This window comes from Sorex fumeus, unplaced genomic scaffold, assembly GCF_029834395.1.
Source record: "Sorex fumeus unplaced genomic scaffold, SorFum_2.1 ptg000021l, whole genome shotgun sequence".
NCBI lineage: Eukaryota > Metazoa > Chordata > Mammalia > Eulipotyphla > Soricidae > Sorex > Sorex fumeus.
The window spans coordinates 9,077,066-9,103,539 of record NW_026606078.1 but is presented as its reverse complement, the minus strand read 5'-3'; positions in this window follow the sequence as shown (position 1 = coordinate 9,103,539).

Below are 26,474 nucleotides of genomic sequence, written 5' to 3'. Positions count from 1 at the left end.
TTTCTTTTATGGGATATAATGAGGCTGCAAGAATGGGCTGGGAGAGGCAGAGGAGAGATAAAAGTGAATGGAGAGAGGATTGGAATAAACTGCAATTAAGACCACCCAGCCTGACCCTTATTTCCTTCCTTTGCCTGCCTATTCTCCCTCGACCTCCCAGGATTGGGGAAATGGCCAGAGACTACCGAACGCAGGTGGCGGGAGAGACAGACTGGTGCTGTTCCTTTTGTGCTTACACAAGGGAGAAAATACCATAATTTCTCATTATTTGTATTTCAAACCATGATGCCCAAAGAAGAGACAGAACAGACACAGCATGCACATGCAGGAGAGAGAGAGAGAGAGAGAGAGAGAGAGAGAGAGAGAGAGAGAGACTTGAAACATTCCTGGTTGGAAATGGAAACTTGTGGAAGGATAGGTGTCAGAACATTCTATCACTGAAACCAATCATGAACAACTTTGCAACTTTATCTCACAGATATGAAATTTGAAAAAAGAATAAAAATTAGAGATAGAAAATTAAGGGATGAATATGATGTCGGTGGGCCCCATGGGTGACATGTGAAGTGGGGAGGAGAAAGACGGCCACTTTCTCCCCACCCTCCTCTGCCACCCGGAACCCTGGGTAGGCTAGGACCGGTAAAGTCTGCAGTGAGCACCTGCTCGGCACGGGCCTAAGCCCCGCCAGCCCCACAAGGTGGCCGTCAAGCCACACCTGAAGTCCGCTTGATCTTCTCGGCACGGGAGTTAATCCCCGCCACCCGATTGCTCGGGGAGCCACGGACTCAAGCTGGGGCGAGAATTCGCTCTTTGCAGGAAAGGAGAGACCAGTCCCATGCCTTACCCGAGGTTTCTGGGGTTCTTGTCTCGCTTGCAGAAAAGAATTTCAGGAGTAGATGAGCAGTGAAGTAACAGGTTTTATTTGGAGGCTTTTGGAGAGGGAGAGAAAGGGATAAGCAGATAGTAAGAGAGAGAGAGAGAGAGAGAGAGAGAGAGAGAGTGTAACGCGTCCAGAGGGAACCGGGGCTTCTCCGAGGGTGGAGAGAGCGCCAAGTGGGCTCTCGAGCTGGTTCTTATAGATCATTCTGACTCAGAATGTTCTGGAATCTCCTTGGGGCTGAATCGCTGGAGTCAACCGGATTGAAAAGGGGTTCGAGAATCATCTGACTTGGAATGTCCTGGAATCTTCTTGGGGCTAGGTCGCTGGAGTCAACCGGATTGAAAGGGGGTTCGAGAATCATCTGACTTGGAATGTCCCAGAATCTCCTTGGGGCTGGGTCGCTGGAGTCAACCGGATTGAAAGGGGGGTTTTTGGGAAGGAGGAATTTCATGGGGAGGAGGCCCATATCTTCAGGGTCTGGGGATGTCTTATCAAGTCCTTATTCTCTGTCTCCACAGGGTGGGTCGGTCCTAGAATTCTTCTTCTATGAGACTTTGTTTCATTGCAGAGAGCCTTTCCCTATCTACCTGCCTACATCAAATACATTAAGATGAATTAACACCCAGTACATATCACTAAATAGAAATGCATCAATATTTCTAATCCAACAACTACCATAATAAAGAGAATTCTGGACAGCATTTCAGTAGCAGGAAGAAATTTACCACCATTCTCACAATTGGATTAATCAACCAGAAAAAAATCAATAAGAAAAAACAAACTTGAGAGAGGAGATAGAGGAGTTCTGACTAATAGACATTTATGGCACTCTACAACTTGCCCAAATCACATTATTCTTCAGGACAGATAACAGAGTAGGACAAAATTAAGTGTCAAAATTTAATGAATATTGGAATAATAAAAATATTTACAAAAGTTACAACATATAATAATATTTTGTATTATTTAAATTTTATATAAATTGGATATTAAAGTACATTCTCAATATCAATATGCCATTTGCTATATCATTATTTCTTTTTCATTGAGTATTAACAATGGTAATTTGTGAGTATAGTGGAATATATTGTCTACTTTAATTTTGATTCACACTTATACTGATCATATGTTTTATATCTAAGTAATGAATCCACTTTTAACATCAATGTAGATGTATATCAATGATGTAAGGGATGTGAGGCCTTGATTCTGTTTGGTATCAACCTAAAGATAAAATGGGGATATTGAGTGCTTGTCACCTGGCAGGGGTCAGATCCCCAAGCACTATCAGGTATTATATTATATCAACAACAGTTGAAGTGGCATTTAAAACTGGAAATTTGAAAAAAAATGTAAAAAGTTTGTGTAGGATTCCTCTATCCCATTCTTTTGAGTTTGATGTGTTTTTTTGTTTTCAACTTTTTGATGTGTCACAATATCATAGACCTTCTCTGAGTGCAGATTAGTTTTAAATGTGTACTTTCTTAGCTTTGTTTAAGTATTTGGGCCACACCCTGAGGCGCTCAGTGCTTACTTCTGGTTCTACATTCAGAGATTATTCCTATGAGACTCCAGGAACCATATATCAAGCACTTTACACTTGCTACGATCTCTCTGGCCCTTACATGTAAAGCTAAGGTCCTCTTCAGTCTTTTCTGAGTGTGTGCTGTGCTTTGTCATACACAGAGATTTTCTAGTTTCTACTAAATATATGATTCCTAGAATGACCCGCTCTTCAATGATGAACTGTCAAATGAGGAAAAAGGAAACAGAAAAAAAAAAAGAGAGAATAGTGAAATGGTTGTCAACTTTTAATTAAAAGAAAAACCACTTCAAACATACGGAGAAAATGGGAGAAGAGCCTTGCAAGAAAGTAAGAAAGTTCAGACACAGTGTGATCCCCTTTCTGTCTGCAGTTTTTAAATTAGAAGCAAGAAACTGTGATAAAAATCCCAGTATTGTGGAGTTCATGCACAATTCAATCAGCTAATCAGTGGCTGAATAACTAGCAGTACTCCTACAAAAAAAAAAAAAAAGAATCCCAGTATTGGAAAGGCCAGGGTCCTATTTGCCTACAGGCTGTATATGAGCTACTCCTAGAATAAGTGTGCAGTTGGCTCCATAAGGAGATAGCTGCCACTGTGCTAAGAGCTAAATTTTATCAAGTTAACCTGCAACTTACAATTAAAGATTTCCCTCGGAAAATTGCTGTCTTATATAAACTCCAAAACTCCAAAATAGCTACACCATTCCCAACATATTCTGCAAGTGAAATTGTTTTCCAAGTAGAGAAAAAAAGAGATTATCTGCTGCTACCTACTCCATATATCTAGAATTCCCTCAAAAATATTTGAATTCTTTTCTTTTCTCTCATTCCCTCAATGAGAAAAATCATGAAAATATTCTATTTTATTTCATGTTTGTCTACTCACTTTTAAATTTTATTTATTTTCACTTTCCTTTGTTAGCAGACAGAATGAAAATCTGTGTGCTTTCATTCAATTGTATACTAACTCAGCTGAGGATCATTCTGAACATCTTTTAGGACTTTTTCCAAGATCTGGAGCTAACAGCAAAAATGAACTTCTTGAGAGACCAAATCTTAGCTCAATAACTCGTTCAGATCTTGATTTTTCTATTAGCTTCATGCCCCAAGTAACCAAAATGGATAAGCAATTTAAATGTAACCTAAGAGAAAAACTTCAATTTACCTTTCTGTTCCTCTAAGTAGAATTTTGTCCCTTAACTCTAAATTTGTTATGACTTCATCTTTAGTCTTTTATGATTATGAAATATGATACTGCTTTATTCCCCTGTTATATTATCTTTACTCAAACTTTGGGCCCATTCTCTTTCGTTATGCACAAAAATGTTGTATGTTCTCCGAGGATATAGTGACTTTAAAGTGTTAACTTACTTTTACAAATATCTTCCCTGGTATTTTTTCTTTTCTTGCTTGACCATGCAGAATATTTGAACCCAAACAATTAGCCTAGTCTGGAGTAAACTATTTCTACAAATGACAAAAATTAAGAAAACATACAATTGGCATTCTCTTTGGAAGGCAGTTACTCAGATCGACCTAGAGTATATAGAAGTATATATGACATTTTAGTGAATAAATGGTAATTAGGATAGTTATTGGTATATCTACCTTGAAAATTATATTTCGAATGTCTACACAGTTGTGACCCTTAAATCTTATATGTCAATTTACTGGGCTAAGAGACAGTCAGATGACTGGTGAAATATTTCTGCAACTGTGTATGATTTGTTCCTAGAAGTAAAAGTTCTTTAGCTCAATAGACTGGCTTAGTATTGCTTTCGCCATTGTGGTTGGGCATATAATCATAACAAAGAGAGAGGGATAAATTAGCACCCTTGTTAAGTTGGGGTTAGTTATCGCTTACAGATGGAAATATATACTCTGATTATTTAACTTTTGGATTTAGACTGAGACTTTTATCTTCAGTTCACTGGTCCTGAGTCTTTCTAGCTAGACTAAATTATGCCATTGACTTACCTGGTTTTTCAATCTGCATACTAACAATTATCAGACATTTTAATCTCCACAGTATGACTTGTGTAAATTAAGTTCTATAATAAGCCTCCTCTTCATCTATCAACCATATATATATCTATCCATCTATTTATGTCATTATCCTTATAATCTTACTATATATGTTTCTTTGGAGAACACTACCTATCTAATATAGCTGAAATATATCTTTTCAAGAATAATTAGGAAAATATTTTTTTTTGAAAATATGTCTCATGGACCAAATAGAATATTGTTTTTCACACAAATCTAGTTAAATTTGACTTTCCAATTGAGGGCATAAAACTTAAAAAATTAAAATAAGAACTCAAGTTTATGATCATAAGGCTTGTGTAAAACTAATAGCAAGATGTAACAACAAGAACCCCTTTGGTTTTAAGGTTATTCTACTTTACCAAAGTGTTTATATTTCTTAGATGATTTATTTATAAGGAGCCTCTGAATTTTCCCTGCTGTCTGGAAAAAATAGTCCTTGTTGACAAGTAAAAGAAATAGTATCCAGAGTAATAAACTTTAGTAAATGCCTCTGAATAGGTACTACTTGTAAATTTATGCCCTGTCATATGGCCATTAACACAGCTCACTTAGGAATTTCTATCCTCAATAGTCTGTACAATGTCAGCAAGTAGTTAAACTGAAACCCTCATTCTTTACTCTTCTTACTCAATCAGAATAATGAAATAAAATGGAATTTACTGGAACTGAGATCCAAATAATATATAGTCCTTCAAATCATTAAATATCTTCTTACTTATGCTACATTTGTTCTCTACCTCTCTTATATTTTTAGGTAGCACTGCAGCATGTCCTCCCATTCTTCATTGATTTTTCTCAAGTAGGCCCAGCAACGTCTCCATTGTGAGACTTGTTGTTACTGTGTTTGGCATACCAAATACGTCTTGGGTAGCTTGCCAGGCTTTGCCATGCGGATGAGGGTGAGATACTCTCGGTAGCTTGCCAGGCTCTTTGAGAGGGGCAGAGGAATCGAACCTGGGTCAGCTGTGTCTGCCGCATGCAAGGCAAATGTCCTATCCACTGTGCTATCGCTCCAGCCCTCATCAAATTTATTATTTATTCTAATTTAAAACATACATAGTATTTATCTATGCATTTTAGTTTTGGGGACACACGAGCTGTGTTCAGGGCTTACGTCTGTCTCTGTGCTTAGGCCACACTTCTGGTGGGCTCAGGGGATCATGTGTGATGCCAGGAATCCCCCCAGGTTGGCCTTGTGCAAGGCAAAAAAAAAGTACCTTCTGCACTATCATTCTGTCCTCACCCATTTTGATTTCTGATGAAGTGTTTTTACTACTTATTTTTAGGTTCTATAAACTTCAGTTGATGCTCTGAGTCTTAAACATACTTTTTTATTTTTGGAATAGTGATGGTAGTTAAGTTTTTAATTAACTAAAATGCAATTTAATGTAATGTTGAAATTAAAATGCATATTATTATAGATTTTTCTCACATATTTTATACTATTTTTTGGCATATTTATTCCATTTGATTGAAACTGCTTTAAGACACACGCATTTTAAACCAAATAGTGAAGGCAAAAATATGTAGTGCTCATGTAATAAAGTAAAGTTCATCTAGTTCAGCATTTCTCAAAGTAAGTGATATTACCACTGTGGGAGACTGGAATGATCTTCATGGTAGTGGAAGTAGGCTTGGTAATAGAAGTAGGCTTGTTTTGTTTTGTTTTGTTTTTTGTTTTCTGAAAATGAGTGGCAGTCAAAATATGTTTGGAAACTCTTATGTCGTTAGTATGAGGATTTGAAAAATGACCTGAAAAAATAAGAGATGAAGAAATCGGTCCTATGTTGGACTGGAATTGTGGCTGCACCCATTTGTCAGATTGGAAAAACATTGGGAAAAGTTACAATTCAGTAGTCATAAATAATTCTTCAGGATACCTGAGGGATAGTACAGTGACTATTGCTTGCCTTGTATGCAGCTGATCTTGTTCAATTCCTGGCATCGTTATGGACCATATGCACCATCAGGGGTAAATCCTGAGCATGGAGCTAGTAATAAGCCTTGAGCAGAGCTGGGTACGGGCCCAAACCTAAATTTCTCAGAATATATCAGGTAATATAGGGAATAGGGAATATACTTTTCATGCATTTGACCCTAGTTTGACCCCTGGCACAACATAGCCTCTTTAGTTTTTTGAGTTGTAGACCTCAAGGCCTTCAACCACCAGCAAATTTAACCCTAGAAGCCTCGAGTACTGCTGAGATGGGTTCAGTGGTCCCCAATAAGGAGAGTACTGAATAGCACTGTACCCTCAACACCTAGCATCCTACCTAATAGCTCCATGGACAAAGATTTACTGAGAGTGGCCCCTGGTCCCTGAGCAAAGCTTTGGGCACCTTTCTCAAACCAAACCCAAATGACAACATTAGAAAGTTATATTTTTCTCAGTCTGATACATCTTCAATTTTGCCTACCACATCATAAAGATAATACCTGAAAGAATAAAAAATACTAGTTATAACTACTTAACAAAAAATAATATTTTTCAAAATATGAAATTTCCCGATGCTGAAGAACAATATTTACAATATTGTAAGCAGCAACAGTTTATAATGTATATAAAGAGAGAAGGGGGGAAGAGAAAAATAGAAGAGACAAAGTAAACAAACCCAGTTAAAATTGATATAGATACCAATACTTAAAAAGTCAGTTCAATTTTTCAAAATTTTTTCTACTTCCTTTTTTCAGGTTCAACATGTAAAATCCTCAGAAATTGCCCTCTATATCTGTAGAACAATTAAAACCTGAAAAAACTGATTATCATTTTCTTTAAACTAATAGAATGGCAGAGTACCTAAAATGCTAGAGTTGGGAAAATGTGAGAACAGAGCCAAGATCCAACTCACTTGAGAAGTCACTGGGCAATAAAAATGTACCAACATCTAGTAATAATTTTGACAAATTATGACTACACACAAAAAAAGTCATGGAATCTGAAGTCTTAGGGAGTTATCTAAGTTCCTCTGTGAATTTTATTTTCAACTAGAACATAATTTCTCACTGTGAGAAGCCTAGCAAAAGTCTCCTAGTGATTCTGACAGGACTAGGAAGAAAGCAACCATCTTGAAATCTGTCTGGAGTGTTCCAAACTATAGCTTACTCTTCATAGAGAAAAATTACCACAGCTTTCCCCCACATAATGGATTTTTATTTACCCATTTCCAGACACTATAGGGGCTAGAGAGACAGTAAAGTGGGTAGGACATTTGCATTGCTTGCAACTGACCTAGATTTGATGTCTGAAATCCCATATGGTTCCCAGAGTCCACCAGGAGTAGTTCCAGAGCACAGAGCCAGGAGTAAGCCATGAGTACTACCTAGTGTGGCCAAGAACAAATAAACAAAAAACAGACTCATTAACCTTCCAAAGATCTAGGTGAAGCTTACATCATCATAGATACACAAGACTCCTGTAACTGAGATCAACATGCAAGGTCAACATTGCATATTGAGATTAACATGGTAAAGAACTAAAGACTAAAAGGTAAAATATTTATTTTTCTCAAATATTATCATACAAGCACAAAATTTTAATATATAACAAAATTTTATAGGCAGAAGGAATACAATGGTGGAGATATCCATACATACAAAGGAATGAGTAACTTTACAAATTATAACTATACACATTTTTTTTACTTAAATAGACTCAATTTTACATTAGTAATCATGAAGTATGAATACATAGCATATGCACAAATAAAATGGAAGGCAAATGTAGCATAGAAGTATGAACAGGCAACTGCAATATACTTTTTAAGATAATTATAATATTGGGCTATTGTAAAAATACTGTGGGTAGGTCTCTTGCCTTAAATGCAAAGGATCTCTGGCACCCTATATGGTCCTCCAAACACCACCGGGCATGATATCTGATTGCAGAGGAAGAAGAGTGAACCCTGAGCATAACTGGATGTGTCCCCCAAACAAACAAACAAACTATATATACATATATATATACTCATAGGTAAAGGTAAAGGCCCTCCCGTTGATCGTCGATTTGCTCGAGCGGGCCCAGTAACGTCTCCATTGGAGACTTTGTTGTTACTGTGTCTGGCATATCCAATACTCTCGGTAGCTTGCCGGGCTCTCCGAGAGGGGCGGAGGAATCGAACTCGGGTCGGCCATGTTGGCCGCTTGTAAGGCGAACGCCCTACCCCCTGTGCTAATGGATAAATCATATTTTCAGTTGTAAGTAGACTGATAATATATATATATCAAAATACAGTGAGAACTGAATTAATAAAGAAAAGTCAACACTGAATACACTAAAATGAAGGCAAAAACTGATCGATATGAGGGAAAAAAGAATAAGAAAACTAGAAAATATATAAGAAATTGAATGCAAGTAAATCCAAATAAATCAATACATATATTAAATATAGACAATAAATGACTCAAAATGTTATGATCCATAAAAGGACAAGGTCAAACTATATGTAGGCCATTATTAAATGCAGCATCAAAGATTAAATAACTTACAAATAATATATGAGGAAACATATACCAGGAAAAAATGAATTCTAACAAAGCCTAAGTAGATGATTTATGGGACTGGAGCGATAGTACAGCAGGTAGGGTGTTTGCCTTGCACATGGCCCACCTGGGTTCGATTCCCAGCATCTCATATGTGCCCCTGAGCACTGCCAGGAGTAATTCCTGAGTGCAAAGCCAGGAGTAACCCCTGTGCATCACTGGGTGTGATCCAAAAATAAAAAAGACAAAAAATAGTAGATGATTTCTAACAATTAAAAAAAAGATTGTTTCTTTGTAGGACATGTGTGTGTGGCAACGGTGTGTGTGTGTGTGTGTGTGTGTGTGTGTGTGTGTGTGTGTGTGTGTGTGGAGGGGCTACCAAGCAATGCATATGGAGAACAGGTTAGATTTCTCAAGGCTGCTTGAACCACTGCTGCACCTGGTGATGGTGTGGAGAGGGTGATGGTATGGAAATCAAATGCCATGAATAGAACTTGGGGTTTCATATATGAAGGAGATGCACCTCAATCTTTTGAAATATCTCTCAAAAATTTGATTATTTAGGAGGATTAAACAAATCTTCATGTTTATGTACTTAATTTTGGGCCTCAAAAGTGATTATAAAAGCAATAGATATGTAAGAACATTAGCTACAAGTAATTTTAGTGAGAACTTTCAATATGAGACTTCTCTCTTATTGGAACAACTATTCTGAAAATCAGTGAAGATATAGATACTTTAAATTATCAGTCTGGGTTTAATCCTTAGCACTTTCTACAATACTTAGGGCCCCAGAGTGATAATGAATGCAGAGCCAGGAGTATGCCCTTGAGCACCTGTGAATGTGACCCTAAACCCAAAATTTAAAAAAAAGAAGAGCCAAATGAGTAAAAATGGGTGATATCAAAAATGGTTGATATCAAAAACTGAATTAAATTAGATAAAATTAAAAATACATTGAAATTATTTTTTAAATATTTGAAATTAAAGAAAAACAAACAATTGATTACTAAATCTACAGAGCTTTGCAAAGATGTTTTAAGTGCCAAACAATTTTGAATAAAAAGAGAAAAGTATAGAGTCTTGTAAATATCATCTTCACTACTTGTGAAAATTTAGTTTATTAACATACATGGAGAGTTCAGTTCATTCTTGGATGATTCCTAGACTATTGCATTTAGCAATATAAAATAAAGGTAGAGCTGATTACATGCAACTTTGAGACTACAATGGCCATGTATTTAATTTTTTGGAAGTGTACGACAAAGGCAAATAGACTGGCTATATTTTAGGATGAATTCCTAGAACTACAGAACTGATGTAAATAAAGTGATTGGATACTGTGTGAGTCCTTTACTGATTTAAGTAAAAGCTAACTCAGAAATAAAATTCATTTATCACTTGAGTTCTATACCCAAATTACCTAATTTTTTTTGTGAATAAATCTTTTTTTTTTGAGAATGAGGAAGGATTGAGCAAAAGTAAGAAATGTGTACAACTGAATATATGTCATTCACATGGGTGGAGGAGATAGTAAAGGAGTTAAGGAACTTGCAGATACCAGCTCGAATCTCTGGCACTATGTATGGTTCCTTGAGCACTATATATGGTTCCTTGAGCATGGGCAGATCACCACTGAGCACAGACTCAAAATTAGTCCTGAGCACTACTGTGTGGGGCACCCAAACCAGTGAAAAACGTTATCAAATATACTATGACATATTATATATATTTATGTGTTACAAATAAAATAAGTAACTGTTTAAAATATAGAACATGAGATTTTGAATATATATTTAGTATTCCGAATTAAGTGATCATATAAAGAGAAAATAAGTAGAATACAAAAAGAAAATAAACACTGTGAACTTGACAGAACATCAACTTGAATATATAAAATGAAGTAAAAAATCAATTTTTCTGTAATGCTTATAAAAGATAGTTTTCTAATTTTGTTTTAAAAATTGTGTCATATTCTATTATTATTGACGTTGAAGACTTGCAAGATGTTCTGCATTTCTTTGCTACAGAGTTAAAAGCACTGTTTTCAAGAGATAGTTTGGTTCATAGAACAAATTTCATAGAGGAAGGGAGATTTAAAATGCAAAGTGCTTGTTTAGGTGATTTGTTAATGCTCTGGGAAAATATTTATTTAAATTATAAAAGTTTCCCTGAAATGCTTGCTGCCAGAAAGTTTGCTTCCGGAAGCTATGCATAATTTTTTTTCTGCTTATTGACATTGACAGCATTATTACTATTAATAAAATATATAGGTCATTTTGTGAAGGTTATGTCTACATAGTGACAGTGTATAAAATATAAAGGTGGTTATAGAATATTTATATAAAGAGCAACTTAAAATATATCTTAAAAAAGCAATTCTGTAAAATTAGAACTGTCAGATTAAATGAATTGTCCAACAAATAAAAAACAGTTGCAGATGAAACATGAACTAGCAGATAAATTTTACCAATAACTTTGACAGTTTTAATAGAGCTATCAATTTACATTTTGACATAATATTATACAAAGTAAATAAAAGAGACACGACTGTATATTTGAGGTATATTCAGAGAGAATATTCTTCTTTCTATGCAATTTACTTTTGAATATAATATTTATCTTTCAGTATTTATTTTGACACCATCAGAATATACAGTATATTTTATTCATCTTGGATTCCAAATACATTACCAAGAAATTTTGATTTGAAGATAGATATTCATGATGAGAATTTTTAATAAGCAATTCTCACTCATCTTTACTTTCTGAGTATCATACTTTGAGAATTTTTCCAAATACATTTCCTCTAGGGATAGCAGAATGATAAAACAGAATCAAACATAATTGTTAGGATAGTGACTTAAAGCAATTAATTTACAGAATTAAAGATGTTAATTTGTTTTGCACATACCAAAAATATTGAATTATAAATCTCCTGCTTTTCCTCTCTTATTCCATTTTGTTTCTTCCCAAATACCCCTCTCCTTTTGAGCAATAAATTATGATAATTAGACACAGCAAGTCCTTCTCTTAAAAATTATAGGATATCTAATATTCACAAATTGCACATTTAATCAGTAAGTTACCTTTCAAATATTTACAGTTTAACACTTATTAGACATACAAAATCATATGATAACATTCCTGAAGTGTTAATGAAGATAAAGGCCAAGAGTATTATTGTTATTGCTCTATAAAGAGAAATTCATTTATTTTCTCTTCCTTGTTTAAAATTTCAACACTGGTACTATTTGTCTTTGTTAGAGACAATTATTTGCCATTTTTTAAGTTAGTCTCATTGTTTTATCAATGGAAAATAATTCTTTCACTAAAATAAACTGACTTTTCTTACAGGCTGTAGGTTCCAAATAACAAAGAAAAACAGGAACCACATATCAAGATAAGGTAAAAGTAAATTCCTGCTTTTGATCTAAATTTAATAGCTTAAGCTCTAATTTTTATTCATCTATTTTACTGTATTTTCTTTTTGCCAAGTGTATAGCATAAACAGCAGGGGAAAATATTTCCTTTCAACCATTGCCACTCCTGGTTTCAGTGGTTGTTTCCTGAGTTGTGATTAATCCAAGAATGCAATTGCATCCTGAAAGTACCAGCCAATCCTGTTTTTTAAGTACTTCAAGTCAGTAATAAGCTTTGAAACCCCATATTTACACAAGAACCCTAGATTTTGTAAAAAAAAAAGTCATTTCTAGGTTAGAATATCGTTCTGTTTGTCATCTCATTAATAGTAAAGTACTGCTTGAATTTACTGTAGAAATAAAATAATTAATTCAGCAGAGGAGAAATCAAAGGGACCACAAAGAAATCAAATTACTTTTCCAGAGTGAACTCTCCGGTTTAATTTCTCACAGAAAGATTTTAAATATAATTTAATAGCAATTTTTAAAAAAATAAATGAATAAACACTCTCATAAAATATGTTCAGTTTTTTTTAACTCTTTATTGCTCTGACTGAGAATGTGAATTATATAAAATAGCCTAAAGCAGTGTGGAAATAAATCAGTCACCAGAGCATGAACTTAATCTCTTGGCAGCCAAACAGGAGCTAAGGGAATGCAGTACTTCTTTGCATAGAAATTTCTTCAAATGAGCAATGGACCAAGCCAATTCACACAGAATGAATATAAATTTTATTTTACATTAGCATATGAAGCTATTAAAATTACCACCCATACAAACCACAATTCTCAGTTGAGTTTTCACAATTGCCCACATGACATATTGTCCAGTTTTCGTACTACTGGTCAATTTGTCTACAGACCTACATCGTGGGAATTATACATTTCAGAACTCACCATGGATATAAATTTTAGTTTCTATATAAATTGCATAATATTAGAGGGTCAGTTTTATTTATTACTCTGAATGCTGTTTGGGGGTTCTAGAAAAATTCAGAGTAATAAATAAAATTGATCTTCTAATATAAAAAGGGCTGCAGCGATAGCATAGCGGTAGGTCCTTTGCCTTGCATACAGCTTACGTGGCTGACCCAGGTTCGATTCCTTCATCCCTCTCAGAGAGCCTGGCAAGCTACCCAGAGTATCTTGCCCGCACGGCAAAGCCTGGCAAGCTCCCTGTGAAGTATTTGATATGCCAAACACAGTAACAACAAGTCTCACAATGGACATGTTACTGGGCCCGCTTGAGCAAATCGAGGAGCAATTGGAGGACAGTGCTACAGTGCTACTCTGAATGCTGAAGTTATTTATTTATTTATTGCTTTTTGGAATTACTCCTGGCAGTGCTTGGGGGACTATATTGGGTTCTGGGAATCGAACCCGGGTTGACCGCATACAAGGCAAACACCTTACCTGCTGTGCTATCACTCCAACCCCTGAATGCTGAAGCTATTAATGAATATCATATATAAATTTGCTGTCAGCTAATTCAGCTTTTCTTAACCCATCTATTTCTTTAACTAAATCATAAACATTAATTTTCCTACTAAATAACTTCCTCCATAAAATAGCGTATTGCATAGCTTTTCTGGTCACATCTATATAAAATTTGGTTCTTTGTCTAAATATTAAATTTAAGCACAATGATAATAATAATAATAATAATATTCTGGGGCCAGTAAGATAGTAATAAAGGTTCAGACACATGAAAAGCAGGTTCCCAGCTAAGATTGAACTCCATCACTACATGGTCTTTTGGCATAGATCTGCAGGCCCCCAGAATTATTGGATGTGATCCTGGAGACCTCTGAAAACCATCATGAAGATCTTCTTGATCCCCAGCACTCAGTGCTCAAGCAGTTGGAATCTTTCAGCCTTGGGACTGGACTGCTGGCCTGGTTAGTTAAGTATCATGGCCTGTTCCTGGAACTCCTAAAATTTGCTTGGAAGATCCAAAATTAACAGCCTCTCACCACCACCCCTCTCCCTGCAAAAATCATAATGTATCAAAATTTAAAAATAAAAAGGTAGAAGTGTATTATTATTTCTCTTTGTATTTGTGCCTTGTTTGAGGGTCACACCCAGTGGTGCTCAGGGCTTACTTCTCGTACTTCTGGCTTTATGTTCAGGGATCACTCCTGGGGCTGCTCAGGAATTTGCAGTGCAAGGGATTCAAACCAAGGTGGACCTCATGTAAAGTGAGCACCTTTAGCCCTTTATTATATGCCTGGCCTTGTTTTTTATTATTATTAAAGCTATAATGTTATATTGGGATAGTTCTTGTAATACTGAACTCATCTCTCATGAAGAAATGCTTAGAAAAATTTTTCTACTTTATTTTCTGATTTATACCTTTTTTGTGGAGAACTAAATGCTGATTTTGGTAGGGCACGGATCGAAATCTCCCTTTGACGAGACTCCAGAGACTGCAAACAACAAGCAGGGTTTATTGCAAGACTGGCTAGCCAGGGTCCCACCGCCTACACAGACATGCAGGTCTGGCAGGTTGGGTAAAGACCCCGAGCTTTTCCAAAGGAGATCTTATATAGGCCTTCACCAACCATTACAGCAGAGCCCGTGCATTTCATAGCCAATAGATTTGTAATAAACACTTTCCTAACCAATCCAATTAAGGGTACATCACTTCTTAGCCTATAGTTTAAAGATCAGCATTTGCATCAGTGCTTAGGAACGTTCTGGGTTTGAGGGCAGTCCTGGATCTTGCAACATGGGTCTTGTGAGAGACATCCGGTTATCTGGTCTGACCCCCACCCTTCGAGTACCTGTATCTGAATTCCTTGCTCAGGGGCAGAAAAACCAGTTATTTTGCAATGCAGTTTTCTATTAAGCTAAGCAAAATTAATTCTGGTGGTGGTCCATTTTGGGCCTGTCCCTCACATTCCTCCCTTTCTCTGCTTCATACTGAGGAATCTTTCTCAGCAGATTGTAAAATCTGATACTGTTGTTTTAGTAACAGTAGTTGGACAGTGTTAATTTGGTCCCTAACAAAGCTCACAAAGCAGTTGAGGACCCAGGGACCAACAGTCACCAAGAGCAAGGGGATGACAACCAGTCTGCCTGGAAGCAGGATGGCGGCGGCCTGAATGGGCAGGCTGGGTGTTTGGGTCACCACAAAGCCATCTCTCCTGAAGTGTCAGCAGCATTGTTGGACAGCAGCTTTGGGCCACTCACCATCTGCTGGGGGACCATCTGCGGGTGCACAGCTCCTGCCAGACCCAGCAGACCATGGGGTGCAGACCGGCCCCTCTCGGCAGCCCACTTCCTCGCTGCCTCTGGCTCCTGGAGCTCAGGCTGCTGATGTGCACCTTTGCACGGCCTGCCAACCACTCTTCTGCTCAGGACCCAGTCAGCAGAGATGAGCACGAGACATTGCCCCCTGACCACCTGTCTGGGGTGAAGCTCGAGCTGGAGAGCTGGATGGGTACCTCAACCAGGACTTCCATCAGGAGGTGTTCCTGGAGAAGGACAAGGACAGATTTGAGGAGGACACCGAGCCGTGCTGGAGCAGCGGGAACTGATGGTCATCTTCTCCAAGGTGGACGCTGACACTGACAGGAAGGTAGCTAGCCAAGGAGACTGGTTAAACCAGGACTCGTACCAGCTTTCCCAGGCCTCCCTTTCTCTTCAGTGCTGCTCAAGGCCCTCCCCAAGCTTGCCCATGGAGTCTCAGATCACCCCTGTGTGATCGGCATAGAGAAGCAGCATTTTTCTCCTAACACCACACATAAATCCCCATTCTTCATTGCCTTGGGAGGGGGCCTTTCCTCTCTACCTGCATACATCATTTCTTGGAGTTTTAGGGTTTCTGCAACTATACACATAGATACACACACATAACAACATAGTGGATCAAAAAGTAACTTACTTAGCATCAAATTCAGAGAAAGATTGGAAAGAATTTCTCAGAGAGAACTGGCAAAGCAAACACTACACCATCCCCCTTACAAATACACTAAATTCCCTCCTCAAAAAATTTATCCTTGAAATCAGACAGACACTGGATCGTCATTTAGAATAAACATATGCTTTATGGGAACTTTGATAACTTTATAGTCACAACAAACTTGCCTTGGGGTAACTTACAGCACAATTTGTTTTTCCCCAAAGTGCCCAGACACACATTGCACACAAGGTCCAGGCAGACAAGGGGCAAAGGATGACAGGCATGGGATGAAAGCACTCTGGGAGAGAGCTGATGGCCACTCACTTTATTGCCAAAAGCACAGGTATTTTATAGAGGGTCTTGGCTTAAGAGGATGGTCCAATCACATAAAGTTTAGCATTACTGACCTATCACCATTCCAACTCTGCTTTGCCTGGGGCCAATCCCAATTAGGGCTAGATGCTCCAGTTAGGAATGAGTATCTAAGTGTAGGTCACATTACTGCAAGGTTGGTGAGACTCAAAGCTGAACACCTGGTGCTTGTCAGATGCCCCCAGACACTCCCTACAGGTTCACTATGCAGGGACAGGTCCTATCTACTATGCAGAGACAGATCTTATCTGCTCTGGTGCCTGCTTCCATGCTCCACAATTTACTTTGAAACTTTTCTAGGACAATAGAAGCCCAACAAAGGAACTGGAGAAGAAATTCTTTAACTGGGAAATTGTCTTTGATTTTGTCCTAATAACTGATTCCAGGCTTTTGTAAATGCTTACTCAGTCCAAATTCACCTGAACTTTATACCAAAATGAGGGGTTGGCAATCATGACTATAAATCCCTTGTTGTACCCACACCCACATGACCTACAGCTAATATACTGGTATTTACAAATTCAAGCTCAGGGTTGCCACCCAGACACACAACTTTGGTGTTGCTAGATACAACTGCAACCCAATCTGTACCTTTGCAGGCCCATTCAACCTCAGTGTCATCATTCATAAACTGCAAAACCCAAGGCATCAATGAGGCCCATCTCACCATAAGGCTCCCATTCAGACCCTTGCATGGTACTAGATATAATGAGGAGATGGAGGAACTTTTAACACCATTGGACTAAGAGAACAGCCTGGAAAGAACTCAGTGCAATAGAGCTGTACAAGCTAGTCCAAGAATTTAATGCAACAGAATTAATGATGCTCACTGAAATCAGGAGAAAATATAAAAAATTAACAAAGACAGAGAAGGTATAAATAAAGTTCAAACAGAAAGCTTAGTAGCTAAAGAACACAGTAGCTGAACTAAAATAAAAAGATATATAACAGAGGAGCTCAAATGAGGAAGAGAGCGAATAATAAACTTAGTGAACTTGAAGATAATGTACCACAAAAACATTTAACAATACCAATTAAAAAAGAATTAAAAACAATGAAGATAACATAAAACTATAGGGGACCGCATCAAGAAGAACCAAATTTATATTACAGGCTTCCAAAAGAAGAAAGAAAATGGGGCACAATTTTCTATTAAATAATCAAGATAACTTTTTGAGGTTGAGGAAGGATTTACGATATCCAGGAAGCTCAGAGTTCTCAATATCTTTATATATAAACATACATATGTTATGAGTTATAAAAATATTCAAGAATATATATACCCTTTTGTATTGGATTGTAAAACAAAGATCACCAAACAGTGAGAAGATCAGGAAAGAGGAAATAGGGTGGGGAGATGTGCATTAGAACTAACTTAAGGATAGTGGTGGAGGGTCTTAGGCACTTTGGTAGATTGAAGTACAGAAATTGTATCAAAAACTATAGACATTAATACTATTATAATTATGTCACTTAAACAATAATGATTCTTTTTAGAATTAGAGTTTATATTAAAAATATGATATGCCTTAAACTTAAAAGCATTAAAGAAAACACCACGGCATCAAAAATGAGAAAGGAAAGAGTAAAACACTTGAAAATTGGAGATAAATGATTTAAATGTAAAATGATGAAGTAGTTTAGCAAGACACTTAGAAATTGAACTGTCCTTCTGTGCACAATTAAAAGGAACATTGTTGGGAAAGGGAGAATAGGCAAATGGCTAGAACATAGACAACACATGCAAATGGTCTTGAGTTCTGTCCCTGGCACTGCAGGACCACCATGTTTAGTCCTAGAGACTCCTGAGAATTGCACATTATTGCCTGCTAGTGCCTAGCACACAAATGACATCACATTACTAGGCCCAAATATTGAACTGTCTGTTACAGTTGTTGAAATATTGCTGAAATTGGATCCTGAATGCCCTGAGCATTCCTTAAAACTTCCCCGCCCGCACACACAAAAAAAGAGGAATATTGTTATGTTTTATTAAATGTGATTTGTTGAATAATTTCAATGCTATTACCTGCATTTGACTAAAAATTTACCTGCGAGCTTAATTTATTATTTTAATGATATTTCATTTCATATTATGATCAAAGAAAAATGCTCTTTGAGTTACATCTTAAAATAATAATACAAATATTGCTGTATTACTACTAGCTAGCCACTTGTTCTCTTATAATCAGGAAAAAGTCATCAAAACTTTAAAAAGCCTCATGACCAGTATAATATATTTCTGTAATTATTTTTGTTAATCACAAATTAATTTTCTACCATTTTTTCCTTCTCTTTTTATGTGGTTCCTTTTCTTGTCATAGATACCAGTAGTGGTAAAAGAAATGAATTATAAGTGCATGATATCTTTTGAAATAGAATAATGTTTTATCTAAATCACCTTGAGCTCTATTTCTGAGTAATAAAAGGTACTTTATTCCTGAGGAGATAAACACCACTCACATATACTAGAGAAAAAATTCTGAAAATAAAAAATGATTTACAAGGACATGAAGTCCTTGGATAATATAGTTTCTTTCCATACTATGCTTTATCTGTTTTGGCAGTTTCAAAAATTATAAGATGAGTTAAATATGGATTTGATCCAATCTAGACCCAAGTATGTCCTTCAATTTTTCTTTGTCAATCAGCTAAATAATGCAAAAACCTTGAAGGTCATTACCATGCACTGTGTTCCTTTTGCCTTTGAAAATACAGATTCTGTGGATCTCCAGGGAAAAAGAACATAACATTTCCTGAGACAGAAATCTGAAGTTGGTTGAATTCTGTTTATCAAAGAGTGCTGTCTGACTTTTTCTTTCATATTAGGTGAGAAATCAAAATAAATATGTTCTAGTTGTAAATATTTTTTTAACTCTGTCACCTTGCTTGTCAGTTAACATATCCAATCTATCCATAGTTTGGTCTAATAGCTATATTAATATCTAATTTATAGACTAATAAAATTGTAGTGTATATATAGATACCATCAAAATCAAGCACCAAATTTCTCATGTCAAAATTACCAAAAACTACCTCATCATTTTATCTGATCCATATATTTTCCTAGCTTATTATATCCCTTGTAAAATAAGCTTATTAGTAGAAGCATTCTCATAGGCTTGTTTTAATAGGTAAATGAGCATAGGGCATGCATGCCATACCATCAATATATTACTTGATAACTAGTATTTTTTTATAAAACACCATTATTTTGATTTCATTAATTATGCAAATATCCTACAAAACTATTCTACTAAACTGTGTGGAAAATGCAACACCTCTCCAGCTGCTGAGGTTTCAATAAGATGTCAACAATAGTTGGTACTTTTGTGTACTACAAAGTATATATAGAGAGGAGTCAAGACTTGGGTGAAGGCATTTTAAAAAGTACACATTGATTTGATGTCTAAACATGTAAGTAATAAATGAAACATAAAACCTTTTAGGGTAGAGGGCAAAAAGTTCTAAAAGGTGTGGTAGGTGTCTGTTTCTTGAGTTTGAGACCATCAGTATGACTTGAGTAAAGGGAGTGAAGGAGAATGCATGAATTGAATCAGTTTTTGAGATGCCAGATCTTGAGACATTTCAGTGAATGAAAAGAGGAGTTTAAGCATGGTGGTACAAAAAGACATTTAGTTTGACTTGGGGTCTTGGAGAATTTCCTTTGCTGTGATGTAACAAGGACTGAAAAATGTGCAAGCAGCAACTGAGAGGCAACCATTGCATACTACACCAATGAATAACTAGGACTTTAAAGCTCATAATTAGCGGTGCCAGTGTGATGGGTAGTGATCATCAAGTTTTAGAAATAGAACTTAAAGAATTTTCTGATAGAAGATATGTGAAGTGTGAGAGTTGTCAAAATGATGCCAAAGTGTTGTCCTGTTGAACAAGAGGGTTAATTTATACATACCTTAGGCAAGCTAATTTTTAATATTCTTTTATTTTACAAAGTAGTTTACAATATTTGATTACATTTAATATTCAAATAATTGGCACAAATGCTGGCCAACTTTGACCGTGAATGTGGAAAGGTCGGACTGCAGCTGAATCTCACCAAGACAATGTTTATGAAAAACGAACTGTATCTGGGTCGAGAACTCAACGTGAGTGACGACTTGGTGCCAGAACTGCTCAGGAGGAAGAGAGCAGTGTGGAACGCCTTCAAGAGCGTCTACAAAGTTGTTAAGAGGACAAAGAAACTCCGGCTCCAGGCACATCTTTTTGACTCAACCATTCTTCCTGCACTAACGTATGCCTCAGAGACCTGGGCCCTACAAAAACAGGATGAGAATGCAAGTCGGGTATCCCAAAGAGGAATCGAATGTGCTTGGAATATTACATTTCACTCAAGTGAGAGAAGGAATGCAGAGTTCCAGCCTCTGTGGACGATCAAGAATCAGGGACACTGCCTCGTTTGCCAAGGTGTCGAAAATCAGATGGGCTGGACACTAATTTAGAGATGACGGCTGGACTAGAGCCATTACTGACTAGATTCCACGGGACGTCAAAAGGACGTGTGGCCACCCACCAACAAGATGGTCAGACTTCTTCGTCAAAACCCTGAACAAATGGTTTGATGCTCTTTATGTTCCCGGAGTGAGGAGATGTCACTGGGCTACACTAGCATGAGACAAGGACAAATGAAGACATTACTGGTGACCACTCGAGCAAATTTATGATCAACGGGACAACAAGTGATAGAAGTGATACAATATTCAAACACCAATTCCACCACCATTACACCTTCCCATCACCATATTTCGGATGTTTCCATCCCAAACCCCAATCCCTGCCCTAAAGCAGAACTGAAATAAAACATTTTGTGTTGTTTGTTATTAAAAAAAAAACAGAAAATGACATAAAAAAGTATCCTTAGAGAAAAGAGGTGAAGATTGTTGTATTTCACCCTGGGACCATTAAGCTCTTCTATAAGAGATCACTAACACATTGTTAGAAGTGGAGCCTTGTATGCTTAATATATATATATATATATATATATATATATATTACAACATACAATATATACATATATATACCTGTAAAAAATTATTTCCCTCTAATATTGGTTGCCTCCTACTTTGAACTCCATCAAATATGGTGTGGTACTCTTGGAGTATGGCTAGGGTATGTGTTATGAACTGTCAGTCCAGAAATAGGTTAACTCGTGGGTGAGGCTGGTCCTGAGCATGTGGAGAATGTATGTTAGAGTGGTGGTGGTTGAGTTCTGGAGGTTTTCAGCTGCCGGGGCTGGGTCCCTTGGGGAGGGAAGGGCTCTCACCAACCCCCTCTGTGGTACCCCGAGTGTAAGAGCCTGGCCCAGGGTCCGGCAGCATAGTTTTGGTGAGAGTTGTGTTCTGCTCCCTTCCAGGAGAGAAGGACATGCGATATGGATGGTGGCGAATGAAAAGATTATCTCTAACTTGGAAAATTTTAAGTTTTGATTATAATTTTCAAAAACGTTAATTAAACTATCCTGCATCATGTTCATTTTACAAAATAAGTACATTTTAGCTTTTCCCATATAACCAAATTATTTTTGTGTGCTCAGAGTTTTTACTAAGCTGGTTACATCATTTTTTTTTTATTTTTAAATTTGTGATATCACAGGGTACCTGGGTACTGTCAGTATGTGTGTGAGCAGGTCAAAAACATTTGGAGATATGGTGAATCGGCTTGGAGCTGGCAATACTCAGGACCAACAGATTTGCATAGTGAGCACAGGGTCCATTCTGTTCCAGTTTTAGAACACAGTTGCTCACACATGTAAGATACGCACTCCACCTCTTGTAACTTTCTCCTAGGCCCTGAATTTGTTATTGATTTTGGAGCAATAGCGTAGTGGTAGACCATTTACCTTGCGTGCGGCTGGCCTGGCTGACCCGGGTTTAATTCCCCCGCCCCCCCTCGGAGAGCCTGGCAAGCTACCTGTGACTTATTCAATATGCCAAACACAGTAACAACAAGATTTACAATGGAGATGTTACTGGGCCCGCTCGAGCAAATTGATGAACAATGGGAGGATAGTGCTACAGGGCTACAGTGCTTTTTTCATGTAAGGTTGATGAGTAGGACAAAAACACATTTCACTTAATCACTTAATCACTTAACTTCCCGTTAGTCGTCGATTTGCTCGAGTGGGCGCCAGTAACGTCTCCATTTGTCCCTGTCGCGTGCTAGTGTAGCCCAATGGCATCTGTTCGCTCTGGAAACATGAAGGGCCTCAAACCGATTGTTCATGATCTTGACGAAGAAGTCTGACCATCTGGTAGGTGAGCGGCCACATGGTCTTTTGACATCCCATGGAATCCAGTCAGTAACAGCTCTAGTCCAGCGGTCGTCTTTAAATCTCATTACGTGACCAGCCCATCTGATTTTTGACACCTTGGCAAATGAGACAGCGTCCCTGATTCTTGATCGTCAACGGATGTCAGAACTCCGGATTTTTTCTCTCATTTGAGTGAAACGTGATATTCCAAGCATAGCTCTTTCTATTCTTCTTTGGGAGACCTGAATAGCATTCTCATCCTGTTTGTGTAGGGCCCAGGTCTCTGAGGCATATGTTAATGCAGGAAGAACAGTGGAATCAAAGAGATGTGCCTGGAGCCGGAGGTTCTTCGTCCTCTTAGCTATTTCTTCGACATTCTTGAAGGCGTTTCAAGCCGCTCTCTTCCTCCTGCGCAGCTCGGGTGCCAGGTCATTTGTCACGTTGACTTCTCGACCTAGGTACACATAGCTGTTGCATTCGGAGATGGTCGTTCCGTTGAGAGCGAATGGGGCATCAGGAACAAGGCTGTTTCTCATAAACATTGTCTTCGTAAGATTCAGCTGTAGTCCTTCCTTTCCACACTCATGGTCAAAGTCGGCCAGCATTTGTGCCGCTTGGCTGATGTTTGGTGTTATTAAAACAATGTCATCAGCAAAGCGAAGGTGGTGTAATTGCCGACCATCTATCTTCACTCCCATTCCTTCCCATTCCAGTCGTCGCATGATGTTCTCGAGGGTGGCGCTGAAGAGTTTCGGTGAAATGGTATCACCCTGCCGAACCCCTCTCCTGACATCAACAATCACTTCTTTGTAGAATGGTGAGATCCTGGTAGTGAATCTGCAATACAGCTCATGGAGGAGCTTGATGTATTGGGCCTGAACGCCCTGATTGGCTAGGGCTTCAATAACCGCTTCCGTCCCAACAGAATCAAAGGCCTTCTTTAAATCAATGAACGTTAAACAGAGCAACATCATGAACTCCCGAGAAACCTCAATGAGCTTGGTTATCGTGTGGATATGGTCGATGGTGCTGAATCCTTTGCAGAACCCGACTTGCTCGCATGGTTGTCCTTCATCTAGTGTTCTGCCAATCCTATTTAGGATGACTCGAGTGAACAACTTGTAGATAACAGACAATAGGCAGATCGGGCGATAGTTGCCAATATCATGGATGTCTCCCTTCTTGAACAATAGTATGGTCCTGCTGGTTTTCCATTGGGATGGAACCCTGCATTCAGACAGGTAGCGAGTGAAGAGCCGAGCCAGTGTATTGATGAGTACTGACAGCAGGTTCTTCAGGTGTTCAAGTCTGACCTTGTCTGGGCCGGGTGCTGTTTGTTTCTTTACCGATGAAATGGCATGTCGGATTTTGGAAGGGAGAACGTTGGGAATGACATATCCATCCTGTGGGAAAAAAAAAACAAATATAACTACAACTGGTCTCATTCACCTGCCCCTGAAGGCTAAAAAACACATTTGAGAAGTATTATTTTGCCTAACACATGGGGGATGCATTTGTGTTTTTTTTAATTTTTGGCATTTATTTGACTTTAATGCAGTCAATTGTACATTTTACAGTAAAGCAGATAAGAGTAGGACTTAGTCAAATGGAATATATCACTGTATCACTGTATCACTTTCATCCCGTGATCATTGAATTACTTGAGTGGGTGCCAGTAACGTTCCTATTCATCCTAGTCCTGAGATTTTAGCAGCCTCTTCTTACTCATCTTTTCCCAATGATTGGGGGCTCTTTCAGGGTCAGGGGAATGAGACCCTTGTTGTCGTTGGAATATAAAAATGGAATATAAAAATTAATTATTGATCGCATCAGCATTTCCCGCCCCTCTCGGAGAGCCCAGCAAACTACGGAGAGTATCTTGCCTGCACGGCAGAGCCTGGCAAGCTACCTGTGACGTATTCGATATGCCAAACACAGTAACAACAAAGTCTCACAATGGAGATGTTACTGGGCCCACTCGAGAAAATCGATGAACAACGGGAGAACAGAAGGAGTATGAGTATCACATCAGCATAACCATGGTATATCCATATATCCTAAACTCTACTAGGTTAACACATAACAAGGATAAAGTTCTTTATGAGTTTTTTACATCATACTTTCATTATGCTCAATTGTTGGATTCTGGTATGTATTTACTTTAAAGCATGTCCAAGTTTGGACCAGCCTTATTTCAAGGATGCTATAGTGATGGTAGCTAATGGCTTCATTTTGTACAATGTGGGTTTATATATCATTTTCAAGTATCTCTTGACATTAGCATTCAGCACAGGCCCTGCAAGACCATAAAGTTTATGTTGGTGTAACTCAGAAGTTAATTCTTTGGTTGGTATTAATGAGAGGTAAACAAAAAATGTCAATTTTTCCTCCTAGTTTCAATATTGTCTTAAAAGTATACTTCCTGTGTGCGTCTATAATTTGTATCGATCCTTCTCTCTGTATCTTAAATACATACAGTGCTGTAGTTCTAATACAGGCAACATTCCTCCATTTTGGGGATATAAAACCTAGTGAAGTATGCTCATTGATCAGCTAAAATTCCCACCTTTACTTATTTTTATAGACTTATGAAGTCTTAATGAAATATATCTTTTTAAGTTTACATATAGGTGATATAAATCACTTCCTGTTGTTAGTGGCCTTTTCCTTGATACAGGGATATAAACACCTGGGTAAGTGATATACCTTTAATAATGTGCCATCAATATTCTCTACATTTTCTTCAGGATCCTCTAATCACCAAACCTGTAACTTGTTTTTTTGTTTTTATGTACTTTATACTAAGATGACTAGGGCTTACTAATTGCTTACTCATTATATGGTTCCAAGTAAGTAATGTATTAAGTCTTCAAGTCCAGACAGAATGGAAAATGCAGCTTAGTAAAATTCTATGTGAATAATATTATAAACAATATATGTGATTTTTAAGATAAATGCATAATGTTGTGACCTAAATTTCCCCGATAAGCATCCTCATTTAATATGAATTGTGTGTGCACATATATATATGCATATATATCAAGAAATGTCAATTTTTGTCCACAGTATTCTATAAAATATTTAGGTAATTGAAAAATCTAGTCAACTGAAAAAATTAGATTGGAACTAATAGAAACTACTTTAGTCATTGTGGGATTTGATGGGTATTCAATAATCCTAATAATTACCACACAGTGCCTTGGTAATATATTCCAAGACAGTTCTTGTATAATTTCTGAGGGGTGGCCAGGGAGAGGCCCTGACGGCTCTTCCCTTAACCACTCAGGTTCTGGGGTCCCTGGGCCACTCACCCTCCCAGGGCGCCCCAGGCCATGGGGGAGATGGAGGAGGACCAAGCCGGTTGATTGATCAGTTACTATTTATTCCATTCTCCTCACATGCCTGTTTCAGTCTCTCTGGGCCCACCATTTTAGTCTCACACTGCCCCTCATTCCCACCTCCCCCGTCTCTCCCACTCATCACTCCATCTCACAGCTTGGACTCTCTCTCCACATGCCTGCTCCTGTATTCTTCCTCTACATCCTTCCCTT